At 46.9% G+C, this 15,140-nt stretch overlaps 16 non-coding genes across 16 annotated transcripts; all 16 read right to left on the bottom strand.

Moving 5' to 3' along the window:
* Window positions 1-280: 280 nt before the first annotated feature.
* On the bottom strand, window positions 281-353 carry TRNAV-AAC (transfer RNA valine (anticodon AAC)). Its single transcript has one exon. It is a non-coding gene; the product is annotated as a tRNA-Val (tRNA).
* Window positions 354-739: 386 nt separating this feature from the next.
* TRNAP-AGG (transfer RNA proline (anticodon AGG)) lies at window positions 740-811 on the bottom strand. Its single transcript has one exon. It is a non-coding gene; the product is annotated as a tRNA-Pro (tRNA).
* Window positions 812-1,231: 420 nt separating this feature from the next.
* TRNAV-UAC (transfer RNA valine (anticodon UAC)) lies at window positions 1,232-1,304 on the bottom strand. The gene has a single exon. It is a non-coding gene; the product is annotated as a tRNA-Val (tRNA).
* Window positions 1,305-1,689: 385 nt separating this feature from the next.
* Window positions 1,690-1,761, bottom strand: TRNAP-CGG (transfer RNA proline (anticodon CGG)). The gene has a single exon. It is a non-coding gene; the product is annotated as a tRNA-Pro (tRNA).
* Window positions 1,762-3,537: 1,776 nt separating this feature from the next.
* Window positions 3,538-3,609, bottom strand: TRNAP-AGG (transfer RNA proline (anticodon AGG)). Its single transcript has one exon. It is a non-coding gene; the product is annotated as a tRNA-Pro (tRNA).
* A 429-nt stretch (window positions 3,610-4,038) lies between these two features.
* TRNAV-UAC (transfer RNA valine (anticodon UAC)) lies at window positions 4,039-4,111 on the bottom strand. The gene has a single exon. It is a non-coding gene; the product is annotated as a tRNA-Val (tRNA).
* Window positions 4,112-6,365: 2,254 nt separating this feature from the next.
* TRNAP-AGG (transfer RNA proline (anticodon AGG)) lies at window positions 6,366-6,437 on the bottom strand. The gene has a single exon. It is a non-coding gene; the product is annotated as a tRNA-Pro (tRNA).
* A 429-nt stretch (window positions 6,438-6,866) lies between these two features.
* On the bottom strand, window positions 6,867-6,939 carry TRNAV-UAC (transfer RNA valine (anticodon UAC)). The gene has a single exon. It is a non-coding gene; the product is annotated as a tRNA-Val (tRNA).
* A 385-nt stretch (window positions 6,940-7,324) lies between these two features.
* Window positions 7,325-7,396, bottom strand: TRNAP-CGG (transfer RNA proline (anticodon CGG)). Its single transcript has one exon. It is a non-coding gene; the product is annotated as a tRNA-Pro (tRNA).
* A 1,786-nt stretch (window positions 7,397-9,182) lies between these two features.
* Window positions 9,183-9,254, bottom strand: TRNAP-AGG (transfer RNA proline (anticodon AGG)). The gene has a single exon. It is a non-coding gene; the product is annotated as a tRNA-Pro (tRNA).
* An 887-nt stretch (window positions 9,255-10,141) lies between these two features.
* TRNAP-CGG (transfer RNA proline (anticodon CGG)) lies at window positions 10,142-10,213 on the bottom strand. The gene has a single exon. It is a non-coding gene; the product is annotated as a tRNA-Pro (tRNA).
* A 1,327-nt stretch (window positions 10,214-11,540) lies between these two features.
* TRNAV-AAC (transfer RNA valine (anticodon AAC)) lies at window positions 11,541-11,613 on the bottom strand. The gene has a single exon. It is a non-coding gene; the product is annotated as a tRNA-Val (tRNA).
* Window positions 11,614-11,999: 386 nt separating this feature from the next.
* TRNAP-AGG (transfer RNA proline (anticodon AGG)) lies at window positions 12,000-12,071 on the bottom strand. Its single transcript has one exon. It is a non-coding gene; the product is annotated as a tRNA-Pro (tRNA).
* A 420-nt stretch (window positions 12,072-12,491) lies between these two features.
* TRNAV-UAC (transfer RNA valine (anticodon UAC)) lies at window positions 12,492-12,564 on the bottom strand. The gene has a single exon. It is a non-coding gene; the product is annotated as a tRNA-Val (tRNA).
* A 385-nt stretch (window positions 12,565-12,949) lies between these two features.
* Window positions 12,950-13,021, bottom strand: TRNAP-CGG (transfer RNA proline (anticodon CGG)). The gene has a single exon. It is a non-coding gene; the product is annotated as a tRNA-Pro (tRNA).
* A 1,776-nt stretch (window positions 13,022-14,797) lies between these two features.
* On the bottom strand, window positions 14,798-14,869 carry TRNAP-AGG (transfer RNA proline (anticodon AGG)). The gene has a single exon. It is a non-coding gene; the product is annotated as a tRNA-Pro (tRNA).
* Between the last annotated feature and the right edge of the window lie 271 nt (window positions 14,870-15,140).

Genomic DNA, 15,140 nt, shown 5'->3' with positions numbered 1-15,140 from the left:
TATGTACAGGTCTGACTCTTCTGTCTGCACTTGCCAATGTTTGCACTTACAGCGTTCGCAGCAATGTCACAGGTGTAAAGGCCCCACAATACAACATGGCATGATAAAAAAAAAAGCTAGGCACAAGAGCGACCACTGATGGATGCGGATTACTTTGTTTCGTCTTGGAAAAGTAAAGGAAGTTTCCCACAGCTCGCTGGGTTCATGGACCGCCTCTTCTTAAGCTTGCATTGAGATAATAAGGTTTTAGAGGGTGCACATAAAAGCAGCTCATGCACAGTGTTTCTGCCCGGTCTCGAACCGGGGACCTTTCGCGTGTTAGGCGAACGTGATGACCACTACACTACAGAAACTAACTTGCTGTGTTTAACTGTTAGAGCAAGGTTCCTCTCAATGATTCTCTCTACTTCTATTCTGCTGTATCAGCAGCCACTCAGAAAGCGAGGAGCAAGTGTGAAAACTGCAGAGATATCAGCCAACATGCTTGCAATTAGACGTATTAAAAATTTACTTATGCAGGCATCGACAGACAAATATCTGATGCCTAAATGCCAGCAAGTACAGCTTGGGAAAGCATCACCTGGGACACACACAGACTAAGCATGAAGGCAGAAAAAGCATGGATATCCGTTTTTCTTCTGAGGTTCAAAATAATTTGTGCAACAATGCGCCGAGTGTAATGAGAAATAGTCAGGCATTGTCAGTTTTGAGTAGGATTCGTATGTTTACCTCTAAAAAAGGGCTCGTCCGGGATTTGAACCCGGGACCTCTCGCACCCTAAGCGAGAATCATACCCCTAGACCAACGAGCCGAGGCACACAAGAGTCACCTTTTGCACCGGCTCCGGGGGTTATTGGCAGCGAGTTGGTGAATGATTCACCCAAAGCAAGCAACTGCACATGCTGCTCTCTTCTGCAATATGGTTGCTGTCTTTTCCATGGCCGTCATCGAACAAGAAATGAAAATACCTCCATCCTTCAGACATTTTGTTTGCTCTAGGTGTATGCTCTCGGTGAGGACAATAAAACAATTTCTGCTCTCATGCCTTGCTTTCATCAAGTAGGCCCACCCTTCAGTACAAAAGGACGTGCAAACGAATGGCGCAAACTATCGTCACTTCTCTTTTTGAGCTGTCACTGATGCACAGTACGTCACGCTGGTGAGGGATAGACAGCTTCCATTATCTCAGCTTTCCTATAAGTTGAGAGAGTAAATGCAAACAATAAGCTGCTGTTTCTGCCCGGTCTCGAACCAGGGACCTTTCGCGTGTAAAGCGAACGTGATAACCACTACACCACAGAAACAGATACTCTTGCAGCAATCTTCTTGGCATGTAGTGGGCTGGAAAGCACAGACCAAGGGCCAATGTCCATGAAGCTCAACGTTGGACCCTTCTTACCCGATCTCTTTCTTTGGAAGAAAGGAACGAGGACCACTTTTATTCCAAAAGGCGATTTTAAAACCATACCTGAAATCACGCTAGAAAAACACTTTGAATTTAATGTTCCTACACTGATGGTCCACCCCAGAAAAGCAGTTGCAAAGAAGTCCGGCACTGAAATTCTATACGCCAAAACTGGGAAACAGCGTGCAGGGAAAGGAACTTTTTCACCATACACGGCGTCTCATAGCATTGAAAAGAAGAAATGGTCCTACATAATAAGCAGCCTAAAAATAATTCCACAACATGGGCTCGTCCGGGATTTGAACCCGGGACCTCTCGCACCCGAAGCGAGAATCATACCCCTAGACCAACGAGCCTGATTCCCCTGTCAGCAATTTGAACAATTTCTGATGCGTCTTTCAGAAACAAAGCAGTGCTATTTGGCTGCTCTCTCTCTATGTGAGCCACACAAAGTCATGTTTTCTCTCAAGGTGTTGTTTTTTTCACTCTTGCAAGGAAGGGATCAGCCGATATCCTAGCTGCCAGTGAGCAGAAAAAAGGCACTGATGAGAACTGCAGGCACTTTCTGGCACTTGTACTTCTCTGCAAGTCCTGGACCCTTGCCCCATTAACTTCCACCCCAGAAGCAAGGGAGGGCCTGCCAATTCTTGCTCCTAAGAAAGAGGTGTTTGATTCTTGGATTCAAACACGCTCGATCAGGCGAGATTTATATGAGTGGCTCGCAGGACTGAAACACTCACCTGGGAGACCCAGGGTGGCTGAATTCCCAGAATGGCCATTGTTGGGCAAGTCACCTCCTTTCCTCCTGCCTCAATCTAGAATTGGCTGCAAATCACAAGATAGAGTTCAATGTCCGTGTGTACTGCCTACTCCCAGCTACCTCTCTGTCTTCCTTATGTAAATTAAAATTCGCAAGGGGGGACCAATGACAATCTGCTCCTACCACATAACCAGGAAGCCCTGTTGAACATGTCTGCCTGTGTTGTTGCAGGGACAGTGCCTTCTCCGCCCAAAAGGTGGCAGGAGAGCCTCACAACAAAGATGGGATCAACTGCTTAATGAGAAACCAGCACAGCAGTTAGTGTGATGGAGTGCAAATTTAACGGAAGGTGTGCCTGAGGTGTCCCTTCCAGGAATACATGGAATTGTGATTGAGGGCCCAGCCTGATCGTTGGTGGATTTCTCGTCATATGTTACAGGTCCGTGCAAAGATTGTGGTGTGTGGGGAATGCACTGCAAAAAACAGGACGATTTAAGGGTGTAAAAGAGACCTGTCAGAAGTGGGATTTGAACCCACGCCTCCATGAGGAGACCAGAAGTCTCAGTTGCACTAAAGATCAAGCTCTCTTGAGTCTGGTGCCTTAGACCACTCGGCCATCCTGACAGCCCTGGCTATGTACAGGTCTGACTCTTCTGTCTGCACTTGCCAATGTTTGCACTTACAGCGTTCGCAGCAATGTCACAGGTGTAAAGGCCCCACAATACACGATGGCATGATAAAATAAAAAGCTAGGCACAAGAGCGACCACTGATGGATGCGGATTACTTTGTTTCGTCTTGGAAAAGTAAAGGAAGTTTCCCACAGCTCGCTGGGTTCATGGACCGCCTCTTCTTAAGCTTGCATTGAGATAATAAGGTTTTAGAGGGTGCACATAAAAGCAGCTCATGCACAGTGTTTCTGCCCGGTCTCGAACAGGGGACCTTTCGCGTGTTAGGCGAACGTGATGACCACTACACTACAGAAACTAACTTGCTGTGTTTTACTGTTAGAGCAAGGTTCCTCTCAAGGATTCTCTCTGCTTCTATTCTGCTGTATCAGCAGCCACTCAGAAAGCGAGGAGCAAGTGTGAAAACTGCAGAGATATCAGCCAACATGCTTGCAATTAGACGTATTAAAAATGTACTTATGCAGGCATCAACAGACAAATATCTGATGCCTAAATGCCAGCAAGTACAGCTTGGGAAAGCATCACCTGGGACACACACAGACTAAGCATGAAGGCAGAAAAAGCATGGATATCCGTTTTTCTTCTGAGGTTCAAAATAATTTGTGCAACAATGCGCCGAGTGTAATGAGAAATAGTCAGGCATTGTCAGTTTTGAGTAGGATTCGTATGTTTACCTCTAAAAAAGGGCTCGTCCGGGATTTGAACCCGGGACCTCTCGCACCCTAAGCGAGAATCATACCCCTAGACCAACGAGCCGAGGCACACAAGAGACACCTTTTGCACCGGCTCCGGGAGTTATTGGCAGCGAGTTGGTGAATGATTCACCCAAAGCAAGCAACTGCACATGCTGCTCTCTTCTGCAATATGGTTGCTGTCTTTTCCATGGCCGTCATCGAACAAGAAATGAAAATACCTCCATCCTTCAGACATTTTGTTTGCTCTAGGTGTATGCTCTCGGTGAGGACAATAAAACAATTTCTGCTCTCATGCCTTGCTTTCATCAAGTAGGCCCACCCTTCAGTACAAAAGGACGTGCAAACGAATGGCGCAAACTATCGTCACTTCTCTTTTTGAGCTGTCACTGATGCCCCTGGAGCACAGTACGTCACGCTGGTGAGGGATAGACAGCTTCCATTATCTCAGCTTTCCTATAAGTTGAGAGAGTAAATGCAAACAATAAGCTGCTGTTTCTGCCCAGTCTCGAACCAGGGACCTTTCGCGTGTAAAGCGAACGTGATAACCACTACACCACAGAAACAGATAGTCTTGCAGCAATCTTCTTGGCATGTAGTGGGCTGGAAAGCACAGACCAAGGGCCAATGTCCATGAAGCTCAACGTTGGACCCTCCTTACCCGATCTCTTTCCTTGGAAGAAAGGAACGAGGACCACTTTTATTCCAAAAGGCGATTTTAAAACCATACCTGAAATCACACTAGAAAAACACTTTGAATTTAATGTTCCTACACTGATGGTCCACCCCAGAAAAGCAGTTGCAAAGAAGTCCGGCACTGAAATTCTATAAGCCAAAAGTGGGAAACAGCGTGCAGGGAAAGGAACTTTCTCACCATACACGGCGTCTTATAGCATTGAAAAGAAGAAATGGTCCTATATAATAAGCAGCCTAAAAATAATTCCACAGCATGGGCTCGTGCGGGATTTGAACCCGGGACCTCTCGCACCCGAATCGAGAATCATACCCCTAGACCAACGAGCCTGATTCCCCTGTCGGCAATTTGAACAATTTCTGATGCGTCTTTCAGAAACAAAGCAGTGCTATTTGGCTGCTCTCTCTCTATGTGAGCCACACAAAGTCATGTTTTCTCTCAAGGTGTTGTTTTTTTCACTCTTGCAAGGAAGGGATCAGCTGATATCCTAGCTGCCAGTGAGCAGAAAAGAGGCACTGATGAGAACTGCAGGCACTTTCTGGCCCTTGTACTTCTCTGCAAGTCCTGGACCCTTGCCCCATAAACTTCCACCCCAGAAGCAAGGGAGGGCCTGCCAATTCTTGCTCCTAAGAAAGAGGCGTTTGATTCTTGGATTCAAACACGCTCACTCAGCGCTCGATCAGGCTCGATCAGGCGAGATTTATATGAGTGGCTCGCAGGACTGAAACACTCACCTGGGAGACCCAGGGTGGCTGAATTCCCAGAATGGCCATTGTTGGGCAAGTCACCTCCTTTCCTCCTGCCTCAATCTAGAATTGGCTGCAAATCACAAGATAGAGTTCAATGTCCGTGTGTACTGCCTACTCCCAGCTACCTCTCTGTCTTCCTTATGTAAATTAAAATTCGCAAGGGGGGACCAATGACAATCTGCTCCTCCCACATAACCAGGAAGCCCTGTTGAACATGTCTGCCTGTGTTGTTGCAGGGACAGTGCCTTCTCCGCCCAAAAGGTGGCAGGAGAGCCTCACAACAAAGATGGGATCAACTGCTTAATGAGAAACCAGCACAGCAGTTAGTGTGATGGAGTGCAAATTTAACGGAAGGTGTGCCTGAGGTGTCCCTTCCAGGAATACATGGAATTGTGATTGAGGGCCCAGCCTGATCGATGGTGGATTTCTCGTCATATGTTACAGGTCCGTGCAAAGATTGTGGTGTGTGGGGAATGCACTGCAAAAAACAGGACGATTTAAGGGTGTAAAAGAGACCTGTCAGAAGTGGGATTTTAACCCACGCCTCCATGAGGAGACCAGAAGTCTCAGTTGCACTGAAGATCAAGCTCTCTTGAGTCTGGTGCCTTAGACCACTCGGCCATCCTGACAGCCCTGGCTATGTACAGGTCTGACTCTTCTGTCTGCACTTGCCAATGTTTGCACTTACAGCGTTCGCAGCAATGTCACAGGTGTAAAGGCCCCACAATACACGATGGCATGATAAAATAAAAAGCTAGGCACAAGAGCGACCACTGATGGATGCGGATTACTTTGTTTCGTCTTGGAAAAGTAAAGGAAGTTTCCCACAGCTCGCTGGGTTCATGGACCGCCTCTTCTTAAGCTTGCATTGAGATAATAAGGTTTTAGAGGGTGCACATAAAAGCAGCTCATGCACAGTGTTTCTGCCCAGTCTCGAACCGGGGACCTTTCGCGTGTTAGGCGAACGTGATGACCACTACACTACAGAAACTAACTTGCTGTGTTTAACTGTTAGAGCAAGGTTCCTCTCAAGGATTCTCTCTACTTCTATTCTGCTGTATCAGCAGCCACTCAGAAAGCGAGGAGCAAGTGTGAAAACTGCAGAGATATCAGCCAACATGCTTGCAATTAGACGTATTAAAAATTTACTTATGCAGGCATCGACAGACAAATATCTGATGCCTAAATGCCAGCAAGTACAGCTTGGGAAAGCATCACCTGGGACACACACAGACTAAGCATGAAGGCAGAAAAAGCATGGATATCCGTTTTTCTTCTGAGGTTCAAAATAATTTGTGCAACAATGCGCCGAGTGTAATGAGAAATAGTCAGGCATTGTCAGTTTTGAGTAGGATTCGTATGTTTACCTCTAAAAAAGGGCTCGTCCGGGATTTGAACCCGGGACCTCTCGCACCCTAAGCGAGAATCATACCCCTAGACCAACGAGCCGAGGCACACAAGAGTCACCTTTTGCACCGGCTCCGGGGGTTATTGGCAGCGAGTTGGTGAATGATTCACCCAAAGCAAGCAACTGCACATGCTGCTCTCTTCTGCAATATGGTTGCTGTCTTTTCCATGGCCGTCATCGAACAAGAAATGAAAATACCTCCATCCTTCAGACATTTTGTTTGCTCTAGGTGTATGCTCTCGGTGAGGACAATAAAACAATTTCTGCTCTCATGCCTTGCTTTCATCAAGTAGGCCCACCCTTCAGTACAAAAGGACGTGCAAACGAATGGCGCAAACTATCGTCACTTCTCTTTTTGAGCTGTCACTGATGCCCCTGGAGCACAGTACGTCACGCTGGTGAGGGATAGACAGCTTCCATTATCTCAGCTTTCCTATAAGTTGAGAGAGTAAATGCAAACAATAAGCTGCTGTTTCTGCCCGGTCTCGAACCAGGGACCTTTCGCGTGTAAAGCGAACGTGATAACCACTACACCACAGAAACAGATACTCTTGCAGCAATCTTCTTGGCATGTAGTGGGCTGGAAAGCACAGACCAAGGGCCAATGTCCATGAAGCTCAACGTTGGACCCTTCTTACCCGATCTCTTTCTTTGGAAGAAAGGAACGAGGACCACTTTTATTCCAAAAGGCGATTTTAAAACCATACCTGAAATCACGCTAGAAAAACCCTTTGAATTTAATGTTCCTACACTGATGGTCCACCCCAGAAAAGCAGTTGCAAAGAAGTCCGGCACTGAAATTCTATACGCCAAAACTGGGAAACAGCGTGCAGGGAAAGGAACTTTTTCACCATACACGGCGTCTCATAGCATTGAAAAGAAGAAATGGTCCTACATAATAAGCAGCCTAAAAATAATTCCACAACATGGGCTCGTCCGGGATTTGAACCCGGGACCTCTCGCACCCGAAGCGAGAATCATACCCCTAGACCAACGAGCCTGATTCCCCTGTCAGCAATTTGAACAATTTCTGATGCGTCTTTCAGAAACAAAGCAGTGCTATTTGGCTGCTCTCTCTCTATGTGAGCCACACAAAGTCATGTTTTCTCTCAAGGTGTTGTTTTTTTCACTCTTGCAAGGAAGGGATCAGCCGATATCCTAGCTGCCAGTGAGCAGAAAAAAGGCACTGATGAGAACTGCAGGCACTTTCTGGCACTTGTACTTCTCTGCAAGTCCTGGACCCTTGCCCCATTAACTTCCACCCCAGAAGCAAGGGAGGGCCTGCCAATTCTTGCTCCTAAGAAAGAGGTGTTTGATTCTTGGATTCAAACACGCTCGATCAGGCTCGATCAGGCGAGATTTATATGAGTGGCTCGCAGGACTAAAACACTCACCTGGGAGACCCAGGGTGGCTGAATTCCCAGAATGGCCATTGTTGGGCAAGTCACCTCCTTTCCTCCTGCCTCAATCTAGAATTGGCTGCAAATCACAAGATAGAGTTCAATGTCCGTGTGTACTGCCTACTCCCAGCTACCTCTCTGTCTTCCTTATGTAAATTAAAATTCGCAAGGGGGGACCAATGACAATCTGCTCCTCCCACATAACCAGGAAGCCCTGTTGAACATGTCTGCCTGTGTTGTTGCAGGGACAGTGCCTTCTCCGCCCAAAAGGTGGCAGGAGAGCCTCACAACAAAGATGGGATCAACTGCTTAATGAGAAACCAGCACAGCAGTTAGTGTGATGGAGTGCAAATTTAACGGAAGGTGTGCCTGAGGTGTCCCTTCCAGGAATACATGGAATTGTGATTGAGGGCCCAGCCTGATCGTTGGTGGATTTCTCGTCATATGTTACAGGTCCGTGCAAAGATTGTGGTGTGTGGGGAATGCACTGCAAAAAACAGGACGATTTAAGGGTGTAAAAGAGACCTGTCAGAAGTGGGATTTGAAACCACGCCTCCATGAGGAGACCAGAAGTCTCAGTTGCACTGAAGATCAAGCTCTCTTGAGTCTGGTGCCTTAGACCACTCGGCCATCCTGACAGCCCTGGCTATGTACAGGTCTGACTCTTCTGTCTGCACTTGCCAATGTTTGCACTTACAGCGTTCGCAGCAATGTCACAGGTGTAAAGGCCCCACAATACACGATGGCATGATAAAATAAAAAGCTAGGCACAAGAGCGACCACTGATGGATGCGGATTACTTTGTTTCGTCTTGGAAAAGTAAAGGAAGTTTCCCACAGCTCGCTGGGTTCATGGACCGCCTCTTCTTAAGCTTGCATTGAGATAATAAGGTTTTAGAGGGTGCACATAAAAGCAGCTCATGCACAGTGTTTCTGCCCGGTCTCGAACAGGGGACCTTTCGCGTGTTAGGCGAACGTGATGACCACTACACTACAGAAACTAACTTGCTGTGTTTTACTGTTAGAGCAAGGTTCCTCTCAAGGATTCTCTCTAGTTCTATTCTGCTGTATCAGCAGCCACTCAGAAAGCGAGGAGCAAGTGTGAAAACTGCAGAGATATCAGCCAACATGCTTGCAATTAGACGTATTAAAAATTTACTTATGCAGGCATCGACAGACAAATATCTGATGCCTAAATGCCAGCAAGTACAGCTTGGGAAAGCATCACCTGGGACACACACAGACTAAGCATGAAGGCAGAAAAAGCATGGATATCCGTTTTTCTTCTGAGGTTCAAAATAATTTGTGCAACAATGCGCCGAGTGTAATGAGAAATAGTCAGGCATTGTCAGTTTTGAGTAGGATTCGTATGTTTACCTCTAAAAAAGGGCTCGTCCGGGATTTGAACCCAGGACCTCTCGCACCCTAAGCGAGAATCATACCCCTAGACCAACGAGCCGAGGCACACAAGAGTCATCTTTTGCACCGGCTCCGGGGGTTATTGGCAGCGAGTTGGTGAATGATTCACCCAAAGCAAGCAACTGCACATGCTGCTCTCTTCTGCAATATGGTTGCTGTCTTTTCCATGGCCGTCATCGAACAAGAAATGAAAATACCTCCATCCTTCAGACATTTTGTTTGCTCTAGGTGTATGCTCTCGGTGAGGACAATAAAACAATTTCTGCTCTCATGCCTTGCTTTCATCAAGTAGGCCCACCCTTCAGTACAAAAGGACGTGCAAACGAATGGCGCAAACTATCGTCACTTCTCTTTTTGAGCTGTCACTGAAGCCCCTGGAGCACAGTACGTCACGCTGGTGAGGGATAGACAGCTTCCATTATCTCAGCTTTCCTATAAGTTGAGAGAGTAAATGCAAGCAATAAGCTGCTGTTTCTGCCCGGTCTCAAACCAGGGACCTTTCGCGAATAAAGCGAACGTGATAACCACTACACTACAGAAACAGATACTCTTGCAGGAATCTTCTTGGCATGTAGTGGGCTGGAAAGCACAGACCAAGGGCCAATGTCCATGAAGCTCAACGTTGGACCCTCCTTACCCGATCTCTTTCTTTGGAAGAAAGGAACGAGGACCACTTTTATTCCAAAAGGCGATTTTAAAACCATACCTGAAATCACGCTAGAAAAACACTTTGAATTTAATGTTCCTACACTGATGGTCCACCCCAGAAAAGCAGTTGCAAAGAAGTCCGGCACTGAAATTCTATACGCCAAAAGTGGGAAACAGCGTGCAGGGAAAGGAACTTTCTCACCATACACGGCGTCTTATAGCATTGAAAAGAAGAAATGGTCCTATATAATAAGCAGCCTAAAAATAATTCCACAACATGGGCTCGTCCGGGATTTGAACCCGGGACCTCTCGCACCCGAAGCGAGAATCATACCCCTAGACCAACGAGCCTGATTCCCCTGTCAGCAATTTGAACAATTTCTGATGCGTCTTTCAGAAACAAAGCAGTGCTATTTGGCTGCTCTCTCTCTATGTGAGCCACACAAAGTCATGTTTTCTCTCAAGGTGTTGTTTTTTTCACTCTTGCAAGGAAGGGATCAGCCGATATCCTAGCTGCCAGTGAGCAGAAAAAAGGCACTGATGAGAACTGCAGGCACTTTCTGGCACTTGTACTTCTCTGCAAGTCCTGGACCCTTGCCCCATTAACTTCCACCCCAGAAGCAAGGGAGGGCCTGCCAATTCTTGCCCCTAAGAAAGAGGTGTTTGATTCTTGGATTCAAACACGCTCGATCAGGCTCGATCAGGCGAGATTTATATGAGTGGCTCGCAGGACTGAAACACTCACCTGGGAGACCCAGGGTGGCTGAATTCCCAGAATGGCCATTGTTGGGCAAGTCACCTCCTTTCCTCCTGCCTCAATCTAGAATTGGCTGCAAATCACAAGATAGAGTTCAATGTCCGTGTGTACTGCCTACTCCCAGCTACCTCTCTGTCTTCCTTATGTAAATTAAAATTCGCAAGGGGGGACCAATGACAATCTGCTCCTCCCACATAACCAGGAAGCCCTGTTGAACATGTCTGCCTGTGTTGTTGCAGGGACAGTGCCTTCTCCGCCCAAAAGGTGGCAGGAGAGCCTCACAACAAAGATGGGATCAACTGCTTAATGAGAAACCAGCACAGCAGTTAGTGTGATGGAGTGCAAATTTAACGGAAGGTGTGCCTGAGGTGTCCCTTCCAGGAATACATGGAATTGTGATTGAGGGCCCAGCCTGATCGTTGGTGGATTTCTCGTCATATGTTACAGGTCCGTGCAAAGATTGTGGTGTGTGGGGAATGCACTGCAAAAAACAGGACGATTTAAGGGTGTAAAAGAGACCTGTCAGAAGTGGGATTTGAACCCACACCTCCATGAGGAGACCAGAAGTCTCAGTTGCACTGAAGATCAAGCTCTCTTGAGTCTGGCGCCTAAGACCACTCGGCCATCCTGACAGCCCTGGCTATGTACAGGTCTGACTCTTCTGTCTGCACTTGCCAATGTTTGCACTTACAGCGTTCGCAGCAATGTCACAGGTGTAAAGGCCCCACAATACAACATGGCATGATAAAAAAAAAAGCTAGGCACAAGAGCGACCACTGATGGATGCGGATTACTTTGTTTCGTCTTGGAAAAGTAAAGGAAGTTTCCCACAGCTCGCTGGGTTCATGGACCGCCTCTTCTTAAGCTTGCATTGAGATAATAAGGTTTTAGAGGGTGCACATAAAAGCAGCTCATGCACAGTGTTTCTGCCCGGTCTCGAACCGGGGACCTTTCGCGTGTTAGGCGAACGTGATGACCACTACACTACAGAAACTAACTTGCTGTGTTTAACTGTTAGAGCAAGGTTCCTCTCAAGGATTCTCTCTACTTCTATTCTGCTGTATCAGCAGCCACTCAGAAAGCGAGGAGCAAGTGTGAAAACTGCAGAGATATCAGCCAACATGCTTGCAATTAGACGTATTAAAAATTTACTTATGCAGGCATCGACAGACAAATATCTGATGCCTAAATGCCAGCAAGTACAGCTTGGGAAAGCATCACCTGGGACACACACAGACTAAGCATGAAGGCAGAAAAAGCATGGATATCCGTTTTTCTTCTGAGGTTCAAAATAATTTGTGCAACAATGCGCCGAGTGTAATGAGAAATAGTCAGGCATTGTCAGTTTTGAGTAGGATTCGTATGTTTACCTCTAAAAAAGGGCTCGTCCGGGATTTGAACCCGGGACCTCTCGCACCCTAAGCGAGAATCATACCCCTAGACCAACGAGCCGAGGCACACAAGAGTCACCTTTTGCACCGGCTCCGGGGGTTATTGGCAGCGAGTTGGTGAATGATTCACCCAAAGCAAGCAACTGCACATGCTGCTCTCTTCTGCAATATGGTTGCTGTCTTTTCCATGGCCGTCATCGAACAAGAAATGAAAATACCTCCATCCTTCAGACATTTTGTTTGCTCTAGGTGTATGCTCTCGGTGAGGACAATAAAACAATTTCTGCTCTCATGCCTTGCTTTCATCAAGTAGGCCCACCCTTCAGTACAAAAGGACGTGCAAACGAATGGCGCAAACTATCGTCACTTCTCTTTTTGAGCTGTCACTGATGCACAGTACGTCACGCTGGTGAGGGATAGACAGCTTCCATTATCTCAGCTTTCCTATAAGTTGAGAGAGTAAATGCAAACAATAAGCTGCTGTTTCTGCCCGGTCTCGAACCAGGGACCTTTCGCGTGTAAAGCGAACGTGATAACCACTACACCACAGAAACAGATACTCTTGCAGCAATCTTCTTGGCATGTAGTGGGCTGGAAAGCACAGACCAAGGGCCAATGTCCATGAAGCTCAACGTTGGACCCTTCTTACCCGATCTCTTTCTTTGGAAGAAAGGAACGAGGACCACTTTTATTCCAAAAGGCGATTTTAAAACCATACCTGAAATCACGCTAGAAAAACACTTTGAATTTAATGTTCCTACACTGATGGTCCACCCCAGAAAAGCAGTTGCAAAGAAGTCCGGCACTGAAATTCTATACGCCAAAACTGGGAAACAGCGTGCAGGGAAAGGAACTTTTTCACCATACACGGCGTCTCATAGCATTGAAAAGAAGAAATGGTCCTACATAATAAGCAGCCTAAAAATAATTCCACAACATGGGCTCGTCCGGGATTTGAACCCGGGACCTCTCGCACCCGAAGCGAGAATCATACCCCTAGACCAACGAGCCTGATTCCCCTGTCAGCAATTTGAACAATTTCTGATGCGTCTTTCAGAAACAAAGCAGTGCTATTTGGCTGCTCTCTCTCTATGTGAGCCACACAAAGTCATGTTTTCTCTCAAGGTGTTGTTTTTTTCACTCTTGCAAGGAAGGGATCAGCCGATATCCTAGCTGCCAGTGAGCAGAAAAAAGGCACTGATGAGAACTGCAGGCACTTTCTGGCACTTGTACTTCTCTGCAAGTCCTGGACCCTTGCCCCATTAACTTCCACCCCAGAAGCAAGGGAGGGCCTGCCAATTCTTGCTCCTAAGAAAGAGGTGTTTGATTCTTGGATTCAAACACGCTCGATCAGGCGAGATTTATATGAGTGGCTCGCAGGACTGAAACACTCACCTGGGAGACCCAGGGTGGCTGAATTCCCAGAATGGCCATTGTTGGGCAAGTCACCTCCTTTCCTCCTGCCTCAATCTAGAATTGGCTGCAAATCACAAGATAGAGTTCAATGTCCGTGTGTACTGCCTACTCCCAGCTACCTCTCTGTCTTCCTTATGTAAATTAAAATTCGCAAGGGGGGACCAATGACAATCTGCTCCTACCACATAACCAGGAAGCCCTGTTGAACATGTCTGCCTGTGTTGTTGCAGGGACAGTGCCTTCTCCGCCCAAAAGGTGGCAGGAGAGCCTCACAACAAAGATGGGATCAACTGCTTAATGAGAAACCAGCACAGCAGTTAGTGTGATGGAGTGCAAATTTAACGGAAGGTGTGCCTGAGGTGTCCCTTCCAGGAATACATGGAATTGTGATTGAGGGCCCAGCCTGATCGTTGGTGGATTTCTCGTCATATGTTACAGGTCCGTGCAAAGATTGTGGTGTGTGGGGAATGCACTGCAAAAAACAGGACGATTTAAGGGTGTAAAAGAGACCTGTCAGAAGTGGGATTTGAACCCACGCCTCCATGAGGAGACCAGAAGTCTCAGTTGCACTGAAGATCAAGCTCTCTTGAGTCTGGTGCCTTAGACCACTCGGCCATCCTGACAGCCCTGGCTATGTACAGGTCTGACTCTTCTGTCTGCACTTGCCAATGTTTGCACTTACAGCGTTCGCAGCAATGTCACAGGTGTAAAGGCCCCACAATACACGATGGCATGATAAAATAAAAAGCTAGGCACAAGAGCGACCACTGATGGATGCGGATTACTTTGTTTCGTCTTGGAAAAGTAAAGGAAGTTTCCCACAGCTCGCTGGGTTCATGGACCGCCTCTTCTTAAGCTTGCATTGAGATAATAAGGTTTTAGAGGGTGCACATAAAAGCAGCTCATGCACAGTGTTTCTGCCCGGTCTCGAACAGGGGACCTTTCGCGTGTTAGGCGAACGTGATGACCACTACACTACAGAAACTAACTTGCTGTGTTTTACGGTTAGAGCAAGGTTCCTCTCAAGGATTCTCTCTGCTTCTATTCTGCTGTATCAGCAGCCACTCAGAAAGCGAGGAGCAAGTGTGAAAACTGCAGAGATATCAGCCAACATGCTTGCAATTAGACGTATTAAAAATGTACTTATGCAGGCATCAACAGACAAATATCTGATGCCTAAATGCCAGCAAGTACAGCTTGGGAAAGCATCACCTGGGACACACACAGACTAAGCATGAAGGCAGAAAAAGCATGGATATCCGTTTTTCTTCTGAGGTTCAAAATAATTTGTGCAACAATGCGCCGAGTGTAATGAGAAATAGTCAGGCATTGTCAGTTTTGAGTAGGATTCGTATGTTTACCTCTAAAAAAGGGCTCGTCCGGGATTTGAACCCGGGACCTCTCGCACCCTAAGCGAGAATCATACCCCTAGACCAACGAGCCGAGGCACACAAGAGACACCTTTTGCACCGGCTCCGGGAGTTATTGGCAGCGAGTTGGTGAATGATTCACCCAAAGCAAGCAACTGCACATGCTGCTCTCTTCTGCAATATGGTTGCTGTCTTTTCCATGGCCGTCATCGAACAAGAAATGAAAATACCTCCATCCTTCAGACATTTTGTTTGCTCTAGGTGTATGCTCTCGGTGAGGACAATAAAACAATTTCTGCTCTCATGCCTTGCTTTCATCAAGTAGGCCCACCCTTCAGTACAAA

Source organism: Triturus cristatus, chromosome 10 (genome assembly GCF_964204655.1).
Source record: "Triturus cristatus chromosome 10, aTriCri1.1, whole genome shotgun sequence".
Classification (NCBI taxonomy): Eukaryota; Metazoa; Chordata; class Amphibia; order Caudata; family Salamandridae; genus Triturus; species Triturus cristatus.
Note: the sequence above shows the minus strand (reverse complement) of the source record. Positions and strands in the feature narration are given on the sequence as shown.